Source organism: Paramisgurnus dabryanus, chromosome 19 (genome assembly GCF_030506205.2).
Source record: "Paramisgurnus dabryanus chromosome 19, PD_genome_1.1, whole genome shotgun sequence".
In the NCBI taxonomy this organism is placed as follows: Eukaryota; Metazoa; Chordata; class Actinopteri; order Cypriniformes; family Cobitidae; genus Paramisgurnus; species Paramisgurnus dabryanus.
The window spans coordinates 25,912,570-25,938,218 of record NC_133355.1 but is presented as its reverse complement, the minus strand read 5'-3'; the positions used below and the strand labels follow the sequence as shown (position 1 = coordinate 25,938,218).

General features: G+C 37.1%; 2 long non-coding RNA genes across 3 annotated transcripts; one reads left to right on the top strand and one right to left on the bottom strand.

Moving 5' to 3' along the window:
• Window positions 1-495: 495 nt before the first annotated feature.
• On the bottom strand, window positions 496-24,896 carry LOC135784211 (uncharacterized). Of its 2 annotated transcripts, none has more exons than XR_012335451.1 (3): window positions 22,858-24,896; window positions 3,004-7,394; window positions 496-1,510 (listed from the first exon to the last, which is right to left on the bottom strand). It is a non-coding gene; the product is annotated as an uncharacterized lncRNA (long non-coding RNA). The 2 variants fall into 2 exon arrangements; XR_010545999.1 differs by having other exon boundaries at window positions 512-1,510; window positions 7,234-7,394.
• Window positions 7,388-10,906, top strand: LOC135784227 (uncharacterized). The gene is made up of 4 exons (XR_010546001.2): window positions 7,388-9,241; window positions 9,774-9,867; window positions 9,966-10,284; window positions 10,395-10,906. It is a non-coding gene; the product is annotated as an uncharacterized lncRNA (long non-coding RNA).
• Window positions 24,897-25,649: the final 753 nt, after the last annotated feature.

Here is a 25,649-nt window from a genome sequence, read left to right as displayed (position 1 = left end):
TTAAATAGGGACAAACTGAACCAATAGGGTTAAATTAACCCAGAATTTTTTTTTTATTTGACATAATAATGGTTTAAAACAACACAATATTTTGGGTGGGTTATGTTCGTCTATTTCTGACCCAAAGTTGGGATGAAAATACTGTAACCTAGCATTTGTGGCTGTATTGTTACTGCAAATGCTTGGGGAATGTTACCACTGTGATTATTTAAGTTTGTGTTCTTTCATAAATGTTTCGATAATGGTACAAATATTTTTGTCTCTTCATGTCTGAATTGCTGTCTAAAGTTTTGGATATATGAAAATATTTCAAGGATTTGATTTATTGCACACCTCTGCTTTTTATCATACGCATATACGGCACCAAATATCATGCCGCTGTGACAGAAATGCAATTGTGAGCATGATTGAAAAAATACAAGATATTGTTTTTCAGCTGCCATTTTAATATCATGAAATATCTTCACTCGGTTAATACCTGTAGCTTACCGAAGAAAATATGCCAGTAAAATGAAAGCAGTGATCATTTTTTTATTTTCATTTTGATACACATAAAAGGTTATTTTGTTAGTCGAGGCTGTGTTTGAATTCAAAAGAAATGCCTTTCTCTCTGGAAATGATAAATAGAAAACACACCTCGTGGCTCGTGGAATCAAGGGCATGCTTTTCATTATAGCCTCTTTATTTCATAAATACAGCGATCTGTTGGAGAGGAAGATGACAAGGTTAGCACGCACAGAATTTAGTTACATCGAGCCCCTTACTGGTGTAAACAACATACATATAAACAAATTAGGAAAGCTAGATATTTTCCACAGGAATATTTCACTCTTATCAAATTGAATCAAAGCTCAACCCGACCATTTTTGATGATCACGCTGCGTTTATTTGTAATTTATATCACTGTAGTGCTTGCAGATGTATATGAACACTAAAGCTGATGGATCTGTGTGTTCGTATGAAGCAACGGGTACCCGGCCAATTCCAGTTTTGAATATTCTGCCAGCTATTTTCGGTAGTCAATCACTCCATTAAAAGAGATTTGCTACAGCGGCTTAAAGCAAGCTGCGATAACGCCGAAGAGTGACGGTAACCTTGAGGAGTCCATCGAGAATTTAGAGAAAGTCACAAGGCATTGTGGGAACATAGCGTTGAGGCATTCGGCCAATTAGAGCTGAGAATCTCCTTGGGCAGCCCAAACTCAATCTTCTCCCTTAGGGATCTCGCTCTCTCTTTTGCTCAATCTCTCTCGCCCTCTCTCTCTCCTTTTACTCCAATGCGGTTTGGATCTTGCTCCTAAACTCTATTAACTCTGTCTTACTTTATGCCTGTTCTTCACAACAGAGAGACACAGATTGAGAGAGGTCAATCAGAGGTGAGCCGATGCGGCTGGCAGGGAGAAACTTTTCAGTTTCAATTCAAAGGTCTTTGCGCAAAGGAGTTTCACTTTGAAATGCTGATTCGGTGGCCTCTGTAGTCCTCGAGGTATTGAGCTGAGTTCCTTCAGGACCTGCAGAACATTACAGAAATTGGTGTGCAGTATGTTAGAAAGTGTCATGTGGGGTTAAGTCTATAAATTTGGGATTCTGTTTTAAGGAAAATACAACAGCACAGGGAGTGTTCGGCAGGTAGGGCATAGGTACTCTATGGTAAACTTACTTCACAGTGACAAATTCAAACATAAAGTCTTTGCCATGAATGGAAATCATTGTCCAAATGGCACCTCTGGCGATTTTACCAGCTTCAGTTGTAGCACTGCCAGAAATGTTTTATATTGACATCATGTGTGAAGTGAACAAAGCAGTTGAATTAAATGACATACAGAGACAGTTAGGTATAAAGTCACACGTCCCAGCTGTTTGATTTATTAGTTAGATACATTGTACATTTTGCTGGACATACTGTAAATGGTGCTACATTTCTAACCACTAAGTGAGCATTTCTGCTATACCACACTCTAAAAAAAGCTGGGATATTTTCAATTTAGCATTGGGTCAAAACGGAATGAATTCAACCTAGTGGGCTGTAATTTAATATATGCTAGGTTGTTGCAACACAAAATGCTTGGTCGTTTCAACCTATTGTTGGATCGAATATAAATAATTTCTGGGTTAAATTAACCCAACAGCTGGGTTCCCTTTTTGACACAATGCTGGGTTGAATATAACTCAGAGTTACATTCTAAAAAGAAAAAAATTGTATTTCAACCCAAAGTTGTGTCAAAAGTGACAAATCTACACTGTAAAAAAAAATGCAGAACAAACTTAAAACAACTCGGTTTTTCAAGTCAATTCAACCTACTATTTTAAGTTTTAGCTTAAAAAAAGTTGACATAACTTATACATTCAAGTTGAAATTGTTTAACTTAAGTTTTATGGACATTTTCAAAATTGATTTAAATGTTTTTGACCTAACCATTAAATATAATCCATAATTGCTTAGAGTGCAGTAGTCAGATTTTTAGCAAATTATGTAAAACAAAAATATTTGTTAGTTCAACTTAAAAAAGTAAGTTACTTGGTTGACTTAGAATTTTGAGTTAATTCAACTTAAAAATATTAGTTTAATCCAAAAAAAGATGTGGTGTAAACATTGTGTCAACTAATAATATATATATTTTTAGTTGAATTAACTAAAAATTCTAAGTCAACCAGGAAACTTACTGTTTTAAGTTAAACCAACTTAAAATTGAACCTTTTACAGTGTGCAGGAAAATTATTGCTTTTGTATAAAACAGATCTAGTCCCTTTTATGGAAAACTTTCACATCTTTAGGTTATAATAACATTAAAAATTCAAATCCATAATTTAATTTTTATTAAAAGATTTATTATAAAAACTAATTATATTTTTCAGCAAAATGCAATAAATCCACGAAAAGCTATATATCTATTGAATCAATATATAAATGTGCATTCATCTTTTCATGTTATATTCATTTAGTTGACTAGTGGTAAACACTGATCAAAAAATAAACATTAGTGGCATTAATGGAAACACTTACTTTGTCATATTAAGAGCACTGTTATTGCTGCTGTCATCATGTAACGTGAGATGCTTAAAGAAAGCGAAGGAGAGTAGAATCCATGTGCAAAAGAGGTTTATTAAAGTAAATCCCAAAAGGGGCAGGTAAACCAATCCAGTAGGGCAATCCAAATCGTAATCCAAAGACAAAAATGGTCAGGGCAGGCAGAAAACAATCGATATCTAAATAACAGGCATGGGTCAAAACAGGCAAACACAGAACAGAACACAGGATAACAGATAACTACAAACAGGCTAGACATGCAAAGCAATAGGCAATGTAATAATCAGCAGTGACTGAACAAAACTGAAGTGGCTTTATACATAACAAACAGGAAGTGGGAAGTGAAGCATGGCATGATGGTATTTCAAAATAAAAGCCAGAACAGAACAGGGTGTCAAAATAAAAGTACAAAATACAAAACACAACAGAACACGATAAAACCCTTACACATCCTTTGCACGTCGTCGCTAAACTTGATTGACAGCGATCAGCTGTAAAATGTTTTGGTCCTGCTCGATTTTCATTGATCCCCTTAGGTCAATGTGTTGACAGAAGTAAACTTTGACTTTTGATTTTGATGTTTCTTCCCCACCACAGAAAACAACCACAGGTTTATCAATGCCATCAAAAGTATTATTTTGTTTTTGTTTGTTTGTTGATCACGAAGTACAAAGTAGATGTGGAAAACTAGGATCCTGTGTGTATTCAACGCGCTACCATTGTTGTTTACACTGCGTGTAATGGTGCACTGTGATTGGTTAAGTGGATTTATCGCATTCTGCAGAGAAGGAGAAGTGGCGTTTATCCATGGGCGTCGGAACCATTATACGTGGGTGGGACAGGACCCACCCACTTTTTAAGACCAACGATAATGGACCCACCCACTTTTTCTCTAATTTAGCGCATTTGTCTGTTCACTTATCAAAGCGCTGTTAGTCCAAATCCATTCCACTAGAGCAGGGATCCCTAACCTTTGCTTTTTTTACACCGCGGACCCGTTTCAGCTTTTAAACATTCGCGGGGGTGAGTGGACGCTGAGTTGCTGTTCGAACAAATGTTTTAAACAGAAGTAAATGTCAAACAACCATGCATTAGGAAAATTAATAACTGCTTTATTTATAGTATAATTTCTATAGACGTGTAAAACCATATTAAAGCGGATTATTTTACTTTCATTGTTTCATGAGTTTGCCTGCCCATTTAGTCTTAATAATTAACGGTAAACGAACTTAGCTTGGTGTTCTTAAAGGCAGCTCAAACCTTAGGTCGGACTCGAGCCCCAAGTTCAAGACACAGAAGAAAAAAAGAGGAGATGATGAGGAGAGATGCCAGAAGAATTGCGTCTGTCGCGGAGGCACAGAGATCCCGTTTTGCTTTTAATGATAATTAACACAGCACTAAATGTGGTTCCTTTCAAACGTTAAAAGTGTAGGCTAATCGTTAAAATATTATTACTGCTGTAAAATAGTTTATTTTTATTATGGTCCCACGATCGCTGGATAATTTTCAAGTTTTTTTTTACAGAAGCCTGCAATTACTTTTCATTTGCGACATAAACGTCCTCACGTATTGTTATTATTTGCGAGGTACATTTGCAGAATTCATAAAGTCATACCTCTGTTTAATTGATTGTGTTTTAGAAGTACACATGCTCAAACTCTTATGAGAGCATTGTTTCCCGACGGATACCATAAAATAAAGTGATCTCATTTCCAGAATCTCACATTTATATTTCTCTAAGAGAGAGAAAGAGAAATTGGGTATAACAAATAAAAAAGGTATACAAAAGTTGTATCAGTTTACCTTCATTCGTTTTTCTTACCTTTTATTTCCTCAAAATAAAAAATAAACATTGTAGCCTACTGTCAGCAGAGTAGAGAAAAAAAAATGACACAGAGAAAGATAAATGAAACATGACATCTGTCATTATTTGCAAAATATTTAAAGGGCTATTACCAGAATTTTGACCGTAATAGGCTACTGTCTTTAATTTAATAAACGCAAATGTTCAGGCTAATTAAAAGGAAACATGAAAATGTCATCTATTGCAGTAAATGTATTTTTCGGGGGGGGGGGGGGGGGGTTGTGTGGGGACCCACCCACTTTTCATTTGCTTCCGACGCCCATGCGTTTATCGTATATATATATATGTATTGGTACCGGACCGTTTCAGTACAGGGCTTTCGACACACATGTACACCTAATGGCCGATTGCAATATGTTCCACACGAACATATTAAATGGCGGAAGTCTCCAAATTTAGCGCAAGTGTTTGTCAAACAACATAATTCGGCACGCAGAAAGATTTGTATTTACTTAGTTGTATATTCATTTGATTATTGATGTAAACGTTTAGTGGGCCGCTTACGTGCCGCGTATAAAAGCACGTGTTAAAGTTAATCCCTGTAACCCGGGCTTACTCAGCTGTTACTCAGCTGCGGAGGGGTTCGCTAGTCTAAGTCACAGTTTACATTGGCGACACAAGCAAAGATTAGGAGAAATGTGCAAAAGATAAAAGATGGCTATGTATGCAACTCACTCATCTCAATATCAGTGTATAATAAGTATATCATCATGTTGCTTGCCATGCAGTTACACATAGAGCAGTAATATTATTTTTATACAGAGATGGTACATAACCAATTCAATACTGTGACTTAAAAAAATCCAAAATAAATCACAACAGAAATTTTTTTTGGTGGCAAAAATGTAGGCTAATAGTTCATAAATTAAGGAATTTAATTTGATAGTTTAGTGCAAGGTTTAAGTAGAAAAATATTAACAGAAGTTTAAGAAAAGATTTACCTACTGTTATAAAATTATGTAAAAAAGTATGTTATTTAGTGGAGAACTTTGCAGCAGTATTTTATTTATTATTATTATTTATATATATATATATATATATGAAGAGTTTGGTTCCAAAACGCAATAAATCCATTTTGACAAATTTCGGTAAAAACGTGTTTTCTATACCAAGAAAGTGACAAGATGAAAACCACTATTTTCTGTTACAAACTTTCACATAGCATCTTTAGGTTATAAAAACATAAAAAATTCAAATCCATAACTTGATTTTCAAAGATTTATTATAAAAACGGATTATTTTTTCCACAAAATGCAATAAATCCATGACAAGTTTTTATTAAAAATGCTATAAATCTATTGAATCAATCGCCTATATAAATGTGCATTCATCTTTGCCATGTTATATTCATTTAGTTGACTAGTTGTACACACTAATTAAAAATATAAACATTATTGTCATTAATCAAAACACTTACTTTGTGATATTAAGAAGTCATCGGTTATACTTGACGTCCTCGCTTAACGTTTTTCAAAGCGATCAGCTGTAAAATGTTTTGGTCCTGCTCGATTTTCGTTGACTTTGAGTAAAATTATGGAAAGTTTTTCATAAGATCCCCTGGGGTCAATGTGTTATCATGACAGTAACTTGATGCTGTCGGCCCGGCCAAACAAGCACCGGTCTCCCGAGTTCCTCTGCGTAAATTATTACATGTTGATGGCTTACGTTTCTTTCCCGTCACAGAAAACCATCACAGGTTTATCAATGCTATTAAAGTATTATTTTGTTTTTGTTTGTTTGGTGATCACGAAGTACAAAGTAGATGAGGAAAACTAGGATTCCGTGTACTCAACGCGCCGCCATTCTTTGTTTACATTGCGTGACTGGTGCGCTGTAATCTGTGGAGGAGTGGATTTATGGCATTCTGTAGAAAAGGGGGAGTGGCATTTATTGCATTTTGGGAAAAAAGGGAGAAAAGATGACAGAATAACACTGCGGAAATTGGATTTTGCATAAAATTAAGAATTTACTTTATAATACTGACCTGATATAATACTGATTCTGGCAGTAACTCATTTTTTTCAAAAATGGCGTTTATTGCGTTTTGGAACCAAACTCTTCATATATATTAATTATATTTAAAGAATGTGTTAAAAAAGTGTAAATACATTGTTAAAAAAAGTTTATATTAATAAACAACCTGCAGTTTAATGTTTGCATTTTTTCTCTTACTGTACCGAAAATGAACCGAACTGTGGCTTCAAAACCGAGGTACGCACCGAACCGTGATTTATGCGTACCGTTACACCCCTAATATATATATAGTCACTTTTAGTGAGCTTTCATGTCCAAAACATTATTTCTGAATTTCACTCCAGTTTGATAAATGTTAATGGTTTTACCTCAACACTTAGCTATGTTCTCCAACAGTATAGTCATTCTTCCCTGGGAAGTGTTTTAAATCATAACTTCTCTCCAAGATACACTTATGTCCTTTCATTTATGCATTCACATACTTCATGGGCAGAAGAAGGTCGAAGGTCTTCCCCCATGACTTTTCATGCTGAAACAAAGAAGAAAAATGTTTGAGTGTGAAAAATCCATCACTGCATGCATGCGCTTTAGGCTGTAGTGTAATTTTTAAACATCAGGCTCTAGTACAATAAGCAAAAAGCATAAATATACTACACAGCAATATATCACTCAGTGATTGGACCTGCTACAGTATATATTATAGTCTTTTCATGAGTTATACAACATAGGACCTATGTCTGTGGGTGTTGGTATATGTTATATGCAGAGTCATTACGGGTGACTTGTGCATTGCTTGCGCAAGCGAAACTCGAGTCGTCCGAGTGCAGAAAACATTTTTTTCAGTGTTATCCTTCGCCCTGCTGATGGAGAGCAGGGAGGCAGTTTACCCCGCAGCACGGTTCATTCTGCTCCAGTAATGCTGATCTCCGTGTACTGAGATCAAGCAGAAGGGAGTGCTTTCCAATTCAGTCTGATCATGGACCACCTCCGGGCAGATCGACAAATAAACAACCAACATTGAGAACTTGATGCTCTCACCGTAGAGTCCATAGAGTGCTTAGGTTACAGCAATACTGCATCTCTTTCTCAATCTTCTCGGGCTGGTTGGGTACCAGTGTAAAAGTGAAATAAAAGTGTGAAAGAAACATGTTACATTTAAAGCGAACAGGTGCCAACGTGGCCTTTTGCAGTATGCATTGCTCAATCAATCTCAAGAAGCTTTAATGGCCGTAGCCATCTATGTGGTCACTGAAGTCCGGACCTTTATAAATTGATCAAAAAAAAGTTACCTGAATGACTCATTCGTTTTTCTAAACAACTCATAATGCCATCTGCATATATTACTGTATAATGTAATGTAAAATTATAAAGATTAACTCAAGCCACGCGAGGGGGCGGTTGCAGAATTGACAGTGTTGCCAAATCCCATTATTAAAAATCCTCTTGAGATGAGTGTTTTAGCAATTAATGAGACACTTTGGGATATATATAAAGTGATGATTAGGTGTAGATTAGTGTTAGCGATTTCTATTATTTATTTCTAAAATACAAGGTGTGAACTTTGTGCTTTATGGCCTATTATTGTTGTTTGTTTTTCCTACTAATACCTGGCAACTCTGGGTGACCAGCATCTAAACTGACAGTTGGCAAATAAGGTGCATCATTCAGCACGGGCAGGTTATTGCTGAGATGATAATACATCCGGTAAGACAAAAGCAGTAATCATCATGATTGTGTCTGTAAGAGTAAGTACAAAGACAGAAAATAAGTCTGGTACAAAGATGTAGAACAATTAGGTTTAAAGAGCACCTATTATGGGATACACGTTTTTAAACATCCTTTTGTGTGTAAGTGTGCATTAGTACATGCTAACGATATTCAAAAAGTACATACCTCAAAGAAAACGATGACGCGTGTTATCGTCTCTAACGTTAGAGGACTACAAAAAACACTCGGATTGTAGGCAACAGTTTACTTCCTGGGATTAGTGACGTAGATAAGACCAACATTATCATAGTTCAGCCCTCTCTGCTTTGCTTGGGTACGCCCTCAAAGACGAGGGTGGGGAGCGCCGAGTCAGAAGAGAGCTAAAATGGCGGAGGTTGTGAGTCCCTGCTTTGACTCTGTTTGCAAACTCTTGTTTCATTGTTTAAGCTATTAAATCTCTCGAGTAGACGCTGTCTCTTTAGATGCGAGGGAAAAATAGCACTTTATGGACTTCCACAGAGGACATCATGTTTAATACGGTTCCGGAAAAATCCAGTCAGAAGTTGTTCACGGAGTTTTCACAATAACTGCTTCTCATGAACCGAAGCTGGATTTGCGCGACGTCTCCTCTTGAAAGTTGGATTACTGTGCACTTCTGGATCACAGGCTGTAAGTATTCACGTTTATTATTTGCCTTTTACTGTACATTACGTAACCGGTAACCGGAGATTAACATAATGTGCGTGTAGAGCTAAGCTTGCAAGCTAATTGTCTTGTGTTGTAATACTGTATTTCATAAACAACGTACCATATTTACACACGTGTATGTTGAATTATGCAGACTATCGTTTTTTTATCGATGTTGGTTTAGACATGTTTACAAACTTGCTAAGCTAAATACAAATACAAATGCCAGCTAAACTGTTACCAGTAAAATTTGTTCTCATGATCAAACTCAAGAAACTCTAAGTACAGATGATTTGTTTAAAGTTATATGTATTTTACTGTTGTATTTACTTGAAGCTTTCTTAGATTTTGAAACGAAGTAAACACGTAATGTGTGTTGCTAATGTTGGGCCATGTAATATGTAATACATTAACGTTTTAATGAATAGTCTAACGAGTTATAGTCGTTGTACTCTATTGTTATAATATTTCTTTTTGACTGAATACATGTTTGTTTTATTTGTCTATATCCTAGATTCGCAGCTGTACACATCCTTCTACACTGTATGCAAACATGCAACATCATAACACACAGTACAAGGAGTCAGACTGGCATATGAGGAGCAAAGGTGTGTAACACACATGATGTATTTAGCTAGTGAAACCACTACCAGTCTTAAATGTATAACTGATGATGACAAAGTTTTTTTTCTCTGCATGATAATAGGAACCCAGGCAGTAGCATCGTTTCACAATGTTTCCATCACCATCATCAGTGGATGCCTTTGCCGTCCGTAGCCTGAGATTTCAGATTTGCAGCAAAAAATGTTTGATTTTCTCATTTATTGGAATGCTGTGCAGGTATTTAAGTATTTTAGTAACTTTGTTAAATAAAGTAGTATTTACTTTACAATAAATTAATTGCTTGTTTATATTTTACAGGTATTTGTACTTTGCAGCCATCCATTACAATGTCACCAAGCCGTAACAAAAGCAGGAGAGGAAAAGTACAAGGCTATGTTCCCAAAACACACAAGTGACATACCGTAAGCAGTAATGTTTTATTTCAAATACATTCATAATTAAAAACTTAATGTATGAAGCAGGGAAATAAATGATCAAAACAAAAGATTTATTGACTGCAATATTTCTACAGTTATGTGGAGGATGTGATCAGGCTTGTGTTTGATGAGGTATTTGAAGATAAGCTGAAGGAAACCCCGATTCCAATGGACCTGGCATCACAGTTTGAGAGACCTTCAAAGGAGGACGTGATTGCATGCCATCTTCAGTGCAGGGGTCGTCGAAAGCCAAAATTGTGACCGATCTGATCAGGAAGCTCCAAGCGTATCTGGAGAACAACACACGACAGGATGATAACCTTATAGTGTCGTCTTAAATAGCACCAGCTGACAAAGCTTTGATATGCCATTTATCTGAATAGATAGCTGTAAGAAATGAATTGAACAATTTTTGAAACAAGAGCACAATATGGTTACTAAAGTATGTTTATTTGTATATTGTTTAACATTTAAATATATATTTGTAATAAATAAAAAAAACTTTTGACTGACTATTATATTTTCTTTAAAGTTACATCTTTTGTTCTTTTGGGTATTTTGTTACTATAATGATACTTTAGTGTTATTGGTTTAAAAATGTAATAAAACTTACTCTAGTCCTGCACCTCAAAGGCTTAAGTCGGTACAATAAATGTTCTGTGTGTAGGGATTTAGACAATTTGTGCAAAACCTGGATGATGAATCACGCAGGTAAGAGGCCCTGGAACCTGTTGCATTCTCCTTAAAACCTAATAAGTAAAAACATAGCACTTATAAGTAAGCAGTTTTTCATAATAAACTTTACCATAGTGAAATAATGTAGAACATTCATTTCAATTAATACTTTCTTTGTGCTACATTTGGTGTTTCCATATAGTTTGCACAGTAATATAGTATGTAACAGTCTTTTATAATAAAGTTTACAATAGTAAAATAATGTTAATAAGTGAAATAGTTTTATAATCATTTCAACAAATACTTTCTATGTGCTACATTTGGTGTTTCCATATAGTTTGCACAGTGATATAGTATGTAAGCAGGCTTTTTTAATAAAGTTTACTATAGTAAAATAATGTTAGCAAATGAAATAGTTTTATAATCATTTCAACAAATACTTTCTTAGTGCTACATTTGGTGTTTCCATATAGTTTGCAAAGTAATGTAGTACGTTATAATTACCTTTTGGATGTCTTTGCAACACATTTTCGTCTTCGTTTAGCATTCTGGCAGAGCTAAGGACACCTAAAAAAGTTAAATCCAATCGCGTTCATTGACGGAGATCGTTTATATCGTAACGGCCGTCTGAACTCTCTGGATCGAGCTTGAAGTGGTAAGGCAGTACAGACACCATCGTTTATAGAGAAATAAAGCGCTTGTTTACGCTGCCTGTGACTCTCAGTCAGAACCGGAAAATCCACGCGTAGTCAGGGGCGTAACCTTTCAAACACACGCCGAACCCAGTTGACCAATAACAGTTGAGTAGTCATCTGACCAATCCGAATACACTAGACATTTTGGGAGGCGGAGACAGGAACTAAACCAAGCGTTTTCCAGACATGCAGAAATCGGTGAGGTATGTAAGCAATTTATAAGACTCACAGTGCATTAGTTCAAGTTTTAATAACATGTATGTACTATGGGATATTACAATAACGTGCTAACGTGCTAATTTATTAGCATAATTGGTGCTCTTTAAATAAAATATGCCAAATGTTAACACCCCATGCGTAAAAATCTGTGTCAAAATTCAAAGGCTGCATTCACACCAGCCGCAGTAGAGACGGCAAAACGCGCTATTCAAGCGTAGTTGGACGCTTTGAACATTTGAGTTTACTCGCTTCATTTGCGTGTGAAAGCCGCACAAAATTCTAGTCATTTGTGACATTCACGCAGAAATTCGCATCATGGGAGGGGCTTCTGCGACTCCGCTGAGACTCCGCTCGCTTCCTGTAATCACGTCACTACTACAGCAAGGTACTGATTGGTCAATGCAGCGTGGAAATCTGCCAAAGTTCAGATTTTTCAACTTGCGCGCTTCCCGAGGCAATGCTCAACTGCGCGGAATGCGCCTTCCGCGCCGCAGGATGCCGATTCGCGTCTTTGCATTGACTTAACATGTAAATCACTCGCGCCTGTCGCCTCTATCGCGTCTGGTGTGAACCCTGCATAAGGACACAACCTCATAAAGTGAGCACTCAGTCTTTGAAGATGGCAGCCTCCCAAGTCCATGAAGAGAACTGAAATGAGATGGTCTAGCCTTCGGATGATTCACCATTTGCGTCATGTGCTGTACAGTGCGCTAACGCTCACTGCGCCTGTCAGCAGGACACAGAGGAGACATTTCTAACTTAAATATTAAATACATTTTATAAAAATAATATTAAAATAAATATGGAAACAGAAAAAGATTATTTTATTTAAGAAAATATGACATGTAGATGAAACTAACCAACAGTATTTCAAATTAATCAACCTTAAAATATATGCAACATACAAATAAATATAATACAAAACATAACTACTTATAATACTAAAGCAGTGACAAGAAACTTTTTTCTGCTAAATACACACTTTTATTTAATAAAGGTTTTAATTGTTTATTTTAAAATATCCAACTGTTATATTCAGCCGTTACAGGTGCACAATGAATCTCGGCATAGCCTCAGCTGTGAAGGATCTATTTGTTCTATCCTTAACAGCAGGGAGAAATATGGACGCATTTTGAGGCTTCATTTTAAGCATTTTTTGAATTGGGATGGCCTTACTAGCCCTAAAGCATGTTACACTAAAAATGGTTCATTCAATTTACTCTTTTTTTTAAGGTAAGTGGTCGCAATCAATTTATTTAAACTACATTTTAAAAAAAGACAAACAAAACAAAACACTTTTGTTTAAATGTAGCTTAAATAAATTGATTGCAACCACTTACTTAAAAAAAATGTAGTAAATTGAATGAATAGTTTTTTTTAGTCATGCGTAAGGTATACTCCGTAGCTACGCCGTAGGTTATCCGTAGCCTGGGCGTAGCCTCACGTGCACCTCGCCAATTTTTTTACAGCGTGTTAGTTCTATGCGGACCACAAGTGCTGTGATTGGTCGACTAGAACCCCTCCCGTCAGGTAAAAAAAACTGCATCATAGGTATTTCTGTTTGCGACGGTGTGAACAAAGATGGGCCAAGTTGAGGAGTGATTTAACTCAAACTGCAACATTAGTCGCTGTTTATTTACCTCCATCACTGCTGGTCATCTCAAAACATAAACACAAGTTGCTGTTTCTTCTTCGCTTGTGGGTTAAACTGGCCAAGCTGCTGCTTCTTTGACGGTCGCACTGCTACTATGAAAACCGATGTGTAACCTACGCTGTCGCCGCTACGCGGTAGGACCTACACACAACAACTGAGCCTTTGAGTCACGCTGTTGTGACACAATCGGTAGTCGCAGCCTTCGAATTCACACACAGCTAGATTGTGTACACAAAGTGCAAAATTGCAAAACGGTTAAGACAAAAATAAAGTAGGCCTATACTTAAATCTCCTAAAACTAATACTAGCAAGTACATTTGTAAGTTATGTAAAGTTATACTACAAATACACTAATTAGAAGTAAATTTCTACTTTAGTAGTACTTCAGTGCACCTGAATATGTATACAATACCAATAACATTTAAATAGATTTTAAAGTGAATTAAAATAAATGGTGTCACAAAATAGCAAACTTGTTAACACTTAGATGTTCTGAAGTTAATCTTAAGAAGTATTAAGGACAAATTTGGTATATTAGCTACAAAATTAGTGCGCAAAAATATACTGATCAACATTTGAAGTGGATCAAACATTTTTTTGACTAGTGGTATATTTACTACAGTACATGTACATAAAAAAGGGGTATTTCACTGCACTTTTTTTTACCTGGGATAACATTTGTTAACTTAACAACCCTAAACCTCACTAATTTTCAAACCTTGGCTACGGCCATGGAAGCTTTTAAGTCTCTTAAATTTAATCGTCATTGATCTCCCTGTTTGTACATGTTGTTTGTGACTTTGTTGGAGTCCGTCCATCAGTCTGTTGTAGTGTTTATTCGTGCGCGGAGCACAATAACATGCTGCGTGCTAGCATGCTAGCGTAGGAGCAGCCGGTAACCGTTTGGCTAGACAACTGACTAATACCTTCAGTTCATTATGCACATGGTCTGAGCGACACAATGTGAGGTCGTACGAGTTCATGGTCACATGCTTCTGTCTGGGAACGTGGGTATTCAACAGACATGATAATATTAGCATGTGGAGAGTGAGCATGAGGTACATGAGTTTATATTCAGACAAACCTGCAGCTGATCAGGAAACCTATTTCATTTGGCAAATAAGTAATTCAGATAATTTGGTCTTGGGAATTTTTTATATAATTTCTTGAGATAAAGTCCTTCATTGCAGACTTGGCAAATCTGAATACAGTTTGTTAAATTGCTGAGATCTAAGGAGAAAAAAATCAAGGCAATTCATGTCAAATCCTGTTTTGTTCAAGCAAACATTTAACTGTCCTTCCCAAATGAAGGGCATGAGCTGGCACAGGCTCATCCTCAAATTTCCGAACTGCTGCTGGCTTCACAAACTGCAGCAGATGCTACATGGTCTAACAAAATGACATTATGCTGGAGGAACAGCTGCATCATGGTGCCTTCGGGATTCAACAGTAACCTTGAAAGATACCAGATACCAAAAAGAAAGATACCAGATTTGCAGATATAGCAACCTTCTACTGCACGGTAGCTTGTTGGTGATCGCCCAAACACTGCATGTGCACAGGAGCGCCCATCAAAAGGCCTTTCATCTTGCTGTTTACTGTAAACACACAAACGGAGCAGAGCTCAGCTGCAGGGCAACAGCGCATCAATGATAGTGTAGAGACGAACTGCTGTCTGTGAGTGGCGGATTGCACAGCATAGCTAAAGGAGTCTCAATGGAAACTTTGGAAATTTTGGCTTCTAATGCCTCGTAGTGGATCGTACAGCGTGAAAGGAACAATAGCGAGCGAGCTGTAGAGAGCTATCCTGAAGAACATGATCATGCTGTCATGCTGTGATGAGCTGTGTAAACTGTTCATCTGTTTATATAAACACATTTCTGGAAGTGAACTGGGAAATAATTTATAGCCAGTTTCAACAAAACATGTTTTGTTTTCTTGTCTAAGTTAGATATCTTTAAAGTCCCCATGAAATCAAGTTAGCAGTTTTGTGGCTTTTAGTCAGTGTGCATTTACAAAAGTTGGTAACTTATTTTCATTTTACAGTGTTTTTGTCTTCCTGTAAAATGGACCAAAATATGAATGATTTATCTTGCATTCATAGGCAGTGTTGGGGGTAACGCATTACAAGTAACGTGCATTACATAATAATATTACTTTTCTGAAGTAACGAGTAAAGTAATGCATTACTTTCAAATGTACACATTAATATTTGAGTAACTTTTTCAAAAAAGTAATTTAAGTTACTTTTTAAGTTTAAATAATTTGATTAAAAAAATTATGTACTGAAATAAACTAAACGTAGTCACATTATGCACTGTATGCGTACACGCCTGTGTGGAAACATTTTGAGTCAGAAACTGAGATGGCAGATCAGAGCTCGACATTTTTGTGATGAAATATGCAATTTCTGAATGCAGAACTTTTCCGTCATAAAAACACCTGCAAGGCCTGAAAGAGATCAAGCCTCAGCCAAGAAAAAGTAATGCAAAGTAACTTAAAAGTAACTTAAGCATTACTTTCCATGAAAAGTAACTAAGCAATGCAATTAGTTACTTTTTTTGGGTGTAACTTAATATTGTAATGGATTCCTTTTAAAAGTAACTTTCCCCAACACTGTTCATAGGTAACTTTATTATTATTATTATTATTATTTAAAGGTGCCATAGAATGTAAAACTATATAAACCTACTGTAGGCATAGATGAATAATGCGAGCTCTGTACATGGTTATAACATATTATGAGCCTCAAACATGTTTGTTTCCTTACTTTTATGTAAACCTCGTGCACGCAAAAAACTGCTGGAAAACAGCCAATCTCAACATAACACTGACTGTGAGGTTACAGTGGAGATGTACGCCCCCAATATGTTTACTAATGTGAGCTACTGGCTCAGAGAGAGCACAGCAGAGCCAATCAGAGCAGAGCTCTACATTATTATTAATGACTTCCAAATACGGACAAATTAGACCATTTCATTCAAAGGACAAATCCTAAGGTTGTAAATGGACATGTAAAAATGTTTCTGGATAATTTTTGCACTTTTTTAATTTTTGCCACATACCTTCTATGTAAATATGAAAGAACAGTTTAACATATTATTTCAATGCATTCTTTGGCACTTTTAAAGGTGACATAGAATGATTGAACGGGGTATTTGTCCTTGTTCTATGATGTGACATGTAGACAAAAAAATTTTGTTTGGTCTGTAATGCCTTAGAAGCTTCCTAAAAACCTCTCTCAGATAGCTCTATTAGGGTGGGGGATTTTAAACAAGTGGTTTTGCACCTATTTGGCTCCCCCTACTGGCTTAACTTGCAATCTCATTACTGATTGGCTGACTTTGCTGCCACTCAAAAAATGTAGCCAATTATTTTAAAGTGGAAGGGCAGTGAGATGTCTGTGATGTCATAAGCATCAGTTTTTCAGATTGGGCCGTTTTCTGGCTGACATTTCTAAAAGAGGAATTTCTATGAGACTGAGATGTTCAGCATGTTTAGCACTTTTTGTATGTTTGTGAATGCAGGTAGACTACCATTATTCAACAAAGACAAGGTAAAAATGGTTTTTTCTTTCTCTGTCCCCTTTAAATCAATAAATGCTCTCTGAATGAGAATGTATTTCCCCTAAAACCCCTGACTAGCAACAGTAAGTATAGTAATGTATATGTAAATACCACATTTGACTGTTATAGATATGTTGACACATCGGCCAACTTGTAACTACCAAAATGTACAGTAAAAATACAGTGAAATTCACAGTAAAAAAAATTCTAACTTGCTGATTGTAAAAACTTTAAAATGTGTTTACTGACCAAATGTACAACCAAAATACAGAAGTCCAGTCATATATGAGAGTGCAAAAGTCAAAATATTGAGATAATTCCCTTTAAAGTTGTTTAAATTAAGTCACTAGTAACTGCATCCACTCACAAATATAAATATTTTGATTTATTTACAGTAATAAAGGAAAATTATAAAAATATCTTCATGGAACAATATCTTTAAATAATATCATAATGATATTTGGCATAAAAGAAAAATCGATAATTTTGAACCATACAATGTATTTTTGGATTTTGCTTCGAATGTACCCATGCTAAAAAATATGTTTTGTGGTCCAGGGTCACAAATATTATAGGTCTCGAGGGAACTTGCGCTGCATGGCCGTAGTGACGCTTTGGGAACACCTCCAGGCTTGAGTGCGTTTGAATGTGTATATCCAATTCAACCAATGGTGAGGTGTAACGTCACCGGCATAATGATGCGGGAGCAAGGAAGTATAAAAGGCGACATGAAAATGCCCTTGCTATCTGAAATATTGCCGAAGATGTTGTAACAGGGATGCAGGAAGAATGGCAAGGAGACACAGCGTCTCATTCCCTTCTCAGGGAACAAGGGTTACATACGTAACCCGAGACCTTTTTTTAAACTATGGTAACTTTCTTACTACAAGTGGAAAAAGTTAAGATGAAAATGTTTAAATATTTTAGGTTACCAATTGAAGTAATTTTAAGTAACTTTTACTTTTTACAGTGTTGTTAGTTTATTAACTAAAATGTATAAAAACTATTTATATACTATTGACTTATTTTTTTTAAAAGCAACATGTTTTCAACTTGCCCCACCTATTGAAAGGATATCAAAACTGGAAAAAAACAACTTAACTTTTGACAACCATAAATATTCAGTAAATTTCTAAACTGGATTTCCAAAAGTATAACAAGTTTACATTTTAATAAAAAATATAGTATGTAATTCAATTTTAAGGAGGTGAAATTACACAAAGTTAGCTTCATGTTGTTATAAAAGTGAAAACTCGGGGGAAATAAGCAGTACGGTGACCACAGCGAAACTCCTCGTGCCAGCCGGCTGGATATTACACAGCCGTGATGAAGCCACAGAAAGAGCCCTCGAGTGTATACCACACATTTGCTTACTGTCAGAGTGTAATGAAGACAATAACAAAGTCAGTGCGACGCAGCTGCTTATTTATGCATTCAGAAAGGCACTTAACTGATAGAAACATCACGGCCGGGCAAAAACATGCATTAATATAAATGATGCGCTGTGCTTTTAGATATAAAAATGCAAATCAGTGTTTCAGTTGTGCGGTGAAATCGTCAACCTCAAACAATTTAGCAAATGTGAGTTTTCTCGCTACATTGAATCCGAATGCGTTTGTCCCTGGTTTGCATAGCCGCGTGTGATTGCAATGTTTGGTGTGCTGGTTTTTCTACAGTGCTCGTCCTCTGTGATTGTGTAGTTCATGTCAGTGACCTACAGTACAAGTAGTGCACAGCAATCTGCTGTCAGTTACAAACCATTATCAGTGATGCATTAATGGCAACCACAGGCTATGTGGGTAAAACCACCAGAATGAAGATGTATATTTATGTGAATCTATAGAAATGGATTGAATTCTTTTGGGATGATGGAAATCACATGGATTTCTGTCGGTTAATGTTTATTTTAATCTAAAATTGAGAACTTCGAGTCTAGGGGTGATTGGAAGGTGAACGCTCTGAGAACCCAACGGCAACATATGTGCAATGTGCAAAAGTGTTGCTGTCTGTTAGTTTTTGCTTTTGAAAGTAATTCACAACATAAGGAATCCTTTTGGAAACTAAGAAAAAATGGGGTAAAGCTATTTACAGCTTGTTTTCGCCTGTAAACTCGCAGTTATAGTCTAAGGACCCGACCTCAAGTGCATTCAGATGTGTGCCGTTTGCTGTGGCATGGTGTGCGTGTGGATGGGTTGGAGGTTCGACTGGCTACCACATTTGAAGTCATTTAGAAATGATTGAAGGCGGTTTGGAACAAAGGGGGATTGGGAAAATGACCAAGCATCAAAGCTGATTTTTGAAAAGCACTGCATTAAGCAAAAAGCAACATAATAACAGCTGAGGAGCTGGCAAATGAAAGCCCTGTGTGCGTTATGGGAACATATGGGGAAAAGTGAGCTTTTGCGAGAGCTGTGATGGTTGACCCAGTTTCTGTAATGGGTTGCAAAGAAAAGCAACAGATTCTGTATAACAAACGTAACTATTGCATGACATAAGACGGTCATAAACAATAAGAAATAGTTCAACAAAGTTGAACAATCTTTGTGTAGTTCACATTGACCATTGCTGAAAAAAATGAAAGGGCAGCATAAAAGTTCTTGAAATATTTTCAATTTTGTCTAACTTGGATTTATCTTGCTGTGTGTCATGCTCTCTCAAAACAAACAATAATAAATCAAGTATGAGATGATTTTGGTGTTGTACACAATCCAATAGGGATCAGAATTAAGTGGTTCCAAACCTGCATACACTCTCAGAAATAAAGGTACAAGAAGGTACATTTTTTAAAGTAGATTTTTGTACCCCAATGTTGCATATTGGTACCTTTTAGGTACACATAAGGTATTTGTACATATTTGTACCTTAAAATTGTACATACTGGGTGGCTCAGTGGGTAGCACCATTGCCTCACAGCGAGAAGGCCCCCAGTTCAGGCCCCGGCTGGGTCTGGTGGCCTTTCTGTGTGGAGTTTTAATGTTCTTCCTGTGTCAGCGTAGTACTCTGGTTTCCTTCCACAGGCCAAAAACAGGCAAGTCATCCTGCGTTCCAGAGCCCATCCGAACCAGTGGGATGTGGAACATATCCTACCTGAAGTGTACTAGCTCCTACTTCAAAGCGTTCCAGGCAATTGAAGTAGAACATAAACAAAAAAATGGACAACCGCCGCACTAAGCTGATACTCGCTTTGTTTTTGAAGAGGCATGAGGTAATTATGCACTGTAGCCTTCGTCGTTGCAAAATAGTTTTTACAAATTCTAAAATCATAGGTCATCAATTTCCCTAGGCTACGTGTTATTAAACGGTACAAAACTGTATGCCATTATGTACAAGTGCAGTGCTGCATATCGCTTAACGTTATATAAGGTAATGGGTATATTTTTACTGTATCTTCATGCTAATCGATAATAACGATATAATTTCACGCCATAATATAGAAAACAAGTTGTGTTTCAATGAAAGTGTCTAAAACAACCCTACAAGCAGAGATGAGCACAGTTTATAGCCTATTTGTTGAAGTTTTACCTCTCACGAAGAGAGACTCCATGGGCGCTGCCATTATCCTCCAACTTATTTTGCTGAAGTCGGGGTAGGTCGAACTCCTCCGAGTTCTCCAGTAGGAGGTTCCACTTCGACAGGCATTCCAGTGCACTTTTCCTAGTTGGAGGTAGGATAAGTCCCACGTCCCACTGGTTCGGATGGGCTCTGGAATGCAGCATTAGGTGAACTGAAGATAGCAAATCGCCCCTCCCCTAACCTGTGTGTGGATCAACTTGTTATGGATTACCCAGTTCTTGCCATGAATATAGCCATAGATCTGGGGTGGGGAATCCTGGTCCTGGAGGGCCACTGTCCTGCAGAGTTTAGTTTCAACCCAAACAAGCACCCCTGAAAAATCTAATCAAAGTCTTCTGGATTACTTGGAAGTGAAATGCATGTGTATTTAATTAGAGTTTGGAACTAAACTTTGTAGCCCTCTAGGACCCAGAGTTCCCCTGCAATAGATGCTGGAATGGCAGAAACAAAATGGTAGATATTAGGACCTTTGTAAAAGGTACCTTCCCAGTGACAACTTTTGTACCTTTCTTTCTGAGAGTGTAGGCTAAATTTACAGATGGGCCTGTCCATATGTGTTCAACGTCTCACATGCAACGAGATCACGGTTCTCACAGTATGCAAATGTATTCAAATGCAATATGACACCTGTAACTTTTCCCTGAGAGTTTCTCATGCAAATGTCTCAAGGAGTTCTCATCAACAACAGCTGAATTTAAGAGCTCTTACTACAGCTCAACAGGCAGGTGGATTCAACTGAAACTGTGAAGTTTTACTTTCCCAAGCGATGACTAATGAACGAGTCTATGACCTGCTTGCTTGCAGGGGGAATCTGAGCCGGCACGTGCTAGAAATCAGCCCGCCGCCTATGGCTAGACTATCTTTCCCTGTGATCAACGCAGCATTCCTGCCAAGCGTGGGATTGTTTTTGCCAAGAAAAAAGAGGCAATGGCAAAGCAGTGCAATAATTGTTGCCAGAAGCATAAATAAATGAATAAATTAAGATTTAAAGAATGAAAACTTTATATAAAAAATGGCTGGTTGCATTGCACAAAAATTGCACATGAAGTTAAAACAACTTGTGAGTTCAACCTATTATTTTATGTTTTGAAATTTTGACTTGTTATAAGTTGACAAAACTTATAAAAACAAGTTAAAATTGTTTAACTTAATTTGTTAAGTTACATAAAAATATGTTTTTTATATATTATTTTCTACAGTGTACTAGAACTCACTAAACAGTCTTATATTTAGTTTACTTAAACGTTTCTGCAACTCCACCATCCTGCAGTCAAATTACTCATTTAAAACTTTTAACAGTACATTTATGAATTAGGGACTTATGGTGCATTTAAGTAACCTATTCTTGTAAATGCGTATAAATAGCATGCAGTCTAAAAAATACATACGGCAAATAAAATTTTGCGTGCATACAGTATGATACGCCAGTCCCGTTCACTTAATACTGCACATCTTTCCATGTCGTTTTATGTATTGGTTTCTAAATTTATTTCTGTTTCTAAACCATTGTCACTTGGGTTTGGGGTTAGTTTTGAAATTTGCTTTAGGACGTCATTTCAAATATATAGGTTTCTTCATGTTTTTGTCTATTTTGCATGGTTGCTTGGAGTTGGGGTTAGATTGGGGTTTGGATGTCATTTGATGTAACAAAAAGTTGTTCTAGCCCAGACCCAAGTGACAATGGTAAAAAAAGGAAAAATGAGAAACAAATACATAAAACATCACGATAGGACGCGCCATTAAGTGAACTGGAAAGACTGGTATATCATTGAAATTTGGCGTATGTATTGCACGACTTTTCACACTGCACGCTATTTATATGCAAATCATGAGCTGATTTAAGCTATACATTTATCAGTATATGTTTGCTCTGAGAATCGAACCCATGACCTTTAAGCCGCTAGCCCAATGCTCGACCAACTGACCTACAGGAACACAGCTGTTTCATTATAAGTTCTTCAGTTTTAATGAAACATGCACTGCCGCAATCCAGCAACTGTAAAATGTTATTCTGCGCTGGTGTGGAAGGGGGATGTGCTCTCAATTTTTAATGTATGGGAGCGGCAGATTTATCAAATGCAGGTGCGCGTAACGTACACAAAACGCCAACCTGCAAGCTCTCTGACGAAAGTGTTCGGGTGTTCGTCTGACTCGGATGAAGAAGTGAAATTCTTACCTGGATTCGAGAGTGCGGATGGGTTAAACCAGCTAATAGAACTGCTGAGAAAGAGAAAGAGAGAGAGACAATTCTGTCTACCCCTCCCCTCCGTCATCTCTGTTTCTCTTCATCCCTATAGCACAAAGATACGAGCGCAGCCACAGACATCTAATCCACTGAGAGAGCTCAGCTAAGGACAACATCAGTAAGAACTGCAGAGGAAGTAGAAGAATCGAAAAAGGAGGTGAACGAATCAACGTGTCGTCCTATTGCTTTACAGACTAATTGCAGTCACCCAAACCTACCGTAGTGTGAGTATACGTACGAGACAGTATGTGTGGTTCGCTCTCCCCTCAGTGCTCTCGCTCTGCCTTGCTTTCTGTCTGCTTCGCTCTGGCTGCGTACAGACATGGCTGGGGCTGATTTAGGTCACCGCGTCTGCCTGGCTCAGCTCAGCTTAGCCGCTGCATCGATGTTTCTGTTCGACTCAGCACTGCCCACTGGACACGGACTCAGCGAAGCCACGGACAAGCGAAGCCACCTTAATGTTGGAACGGGACAACCGCCTGAATCCAAAGCAAACGGGCCCGACTGATTGGACGTTCGTGATGGGACGGACTGGATTTCAAACCATTCGCAACCTTGGGACCCTGTATGTGATTCAGGCAGATGAAAGTAATCATCATCCGAGCTTGCCTTTCCAAATTTTCTGAAGAGCGTAATTCCAGGTTTTCCCAGAGTTTGTTTCGATCTTGTTTTGGCTGTACTATCTTCGGCTGCTTCGCCTGATGAAAATTATCCCCGAGCAGCGATGAAGAGCGGAATCGAGCTACGGTGTTTGGAGAGGAAGGAGCTCCTGTGCCTATCCAAAACTAGCTAGTCGACTGCAGCTGTGAGCTTCTGTGTCTCCGCTCTAGTCGTCTGGCTGTGCCGCACTGCGTCTGGGAGAAAAAAAGGACTACGTCTATAGCCAGAGCACTGCCACACGCCTAAAACCAGTGCCGTGACACAACAATCAGCTGATTTGTGTCAGCAAAATGATGCGTCATCATTTCCTTGGCAAAAGGGATGCCGGGAAGTTTATAAAGTCACGGCACACGAGAACCCGTCGCATTTAAAGGACATTTTGCTTTACTTGTCTTCACCGCTGGGGAGTGACAGTGACACTTTTGATTAATAAACAAACAGGAAACGGGGAGAGGTGCAAGTGAGAGAGAGAAAGATAATATTACCTTTGTCGCTCTGTCACTGTATATCGTTTGCACCTCTCCAACCGTAATTTCTGTTTTTCTTTAAACTTCAGCTCTCTGATATTCTCTTGTTAACTTTCTCTCTCCTTGGTTTCTCCCTTTCTGTCTGCTTACATCAATAAAAAATCTCTTCCTGTTTCAGTTTACAGTAAGAAAGGGTCTCTCATCCTTCAAATGTCACACGATGGAAGACCACAGATAAAAACAAGCACACATTCCCACTCTCTCCTCATCTGGTTATAGACTTCATTTTCTAAAAATGGAGCTTGTATTTAAGGTTCGCCCAAAAACAACACAATCAGTGTTAGTTTAGAGACAACACACTAAATGCATTGTCCCTTAATACACACATCTCTGTGTTCTTATTAAAAACACATTTTGTGTTACTTTGCAAAAAACTCCACACAAAATTACACATAATGTGTTAAATAGCGTAACAGAGAATTTTTTTTCTCAGAGTGTATAAGTAACTCTATAAATATTAGAGATTTTGGCTCATTCACTCACGTGATGACAAAATCTGGGTGATTGTTTTGGGAGATTCAATGTTTTGGGAGGTTAATGTTTTGTGCAATCCATATCCATGGGTTGAGACATTTAAAAAAAGAAAATTGAAATGGCAGGCTATTCATGAGCACATGATGGACCACTGGAGAGATTTGCTTTCTCCATCTTGCCAATCTCCTGCTGTCTGCATTGTGAAAACAATAATTGATCCAATTCCAAGAAAAACGATTTTCTCCTTTTTCTCCCCCCCTCTTTTTTCTCTTTCATATCTGTTGATGCATATCATGCATAATAAAACTTTCAAATCGTCTGATCTCCCTTTCATTGTTTAGTTGCTTATTTTGATTTGTTATTTCTTTATTCAGTAAGTCTTTTGGGTTGAACAATGCGTCCACAGAAAAAAATAACCGAGACCGTTCACGATCATTTTAATTTTTTTCTAAATGTACCACAGAGTTTATAGATATGTGTTAAATTATAAGTAAAATTATAAATTAAAGTAAAATTATAATTTTATCAATATTGCATTATTATTTTTGGGAAAGTTCCTTTTAAAAGTAATGCATTACAATATTAAGTTACTCCCCAAAAAAGTTACTAATTGCATTACTTAGTTACTTTTCATGAAAGTAATGCTTAAGTTACTTTTTAGTTACTTTTGCGTTACTTTTTCTTGGCTGAGGCTTGATCTCTTTCAGGCCTTGCAGGTGTTTTTATGACTCAAAAGTTCTGCATTCAGAAATTGCATATTTCATCACAAAAATGTCAAGCTCTTGTCTGCCATCTCAGTTTCTGAGTTGTCATCTGTTCCCACACAGGCATGTACGCGTAGAGTGCATAATGTGACTACGTTCAGTTTAATTCAGTACATCATTTTTTTGATCAAATTACTTAAACTAAAAAAGTAACTTGCATTACTTTTTTTAAAAGTAACCCAAATATCAATGTGTACATTTGAAAAGTAATGCGTTACTTTACTTGTTACTTCAGAAAAGTAATATTATTACGTAATGCACGTTACTTGTAATGCGTTACCCCCAACACTGATTATCA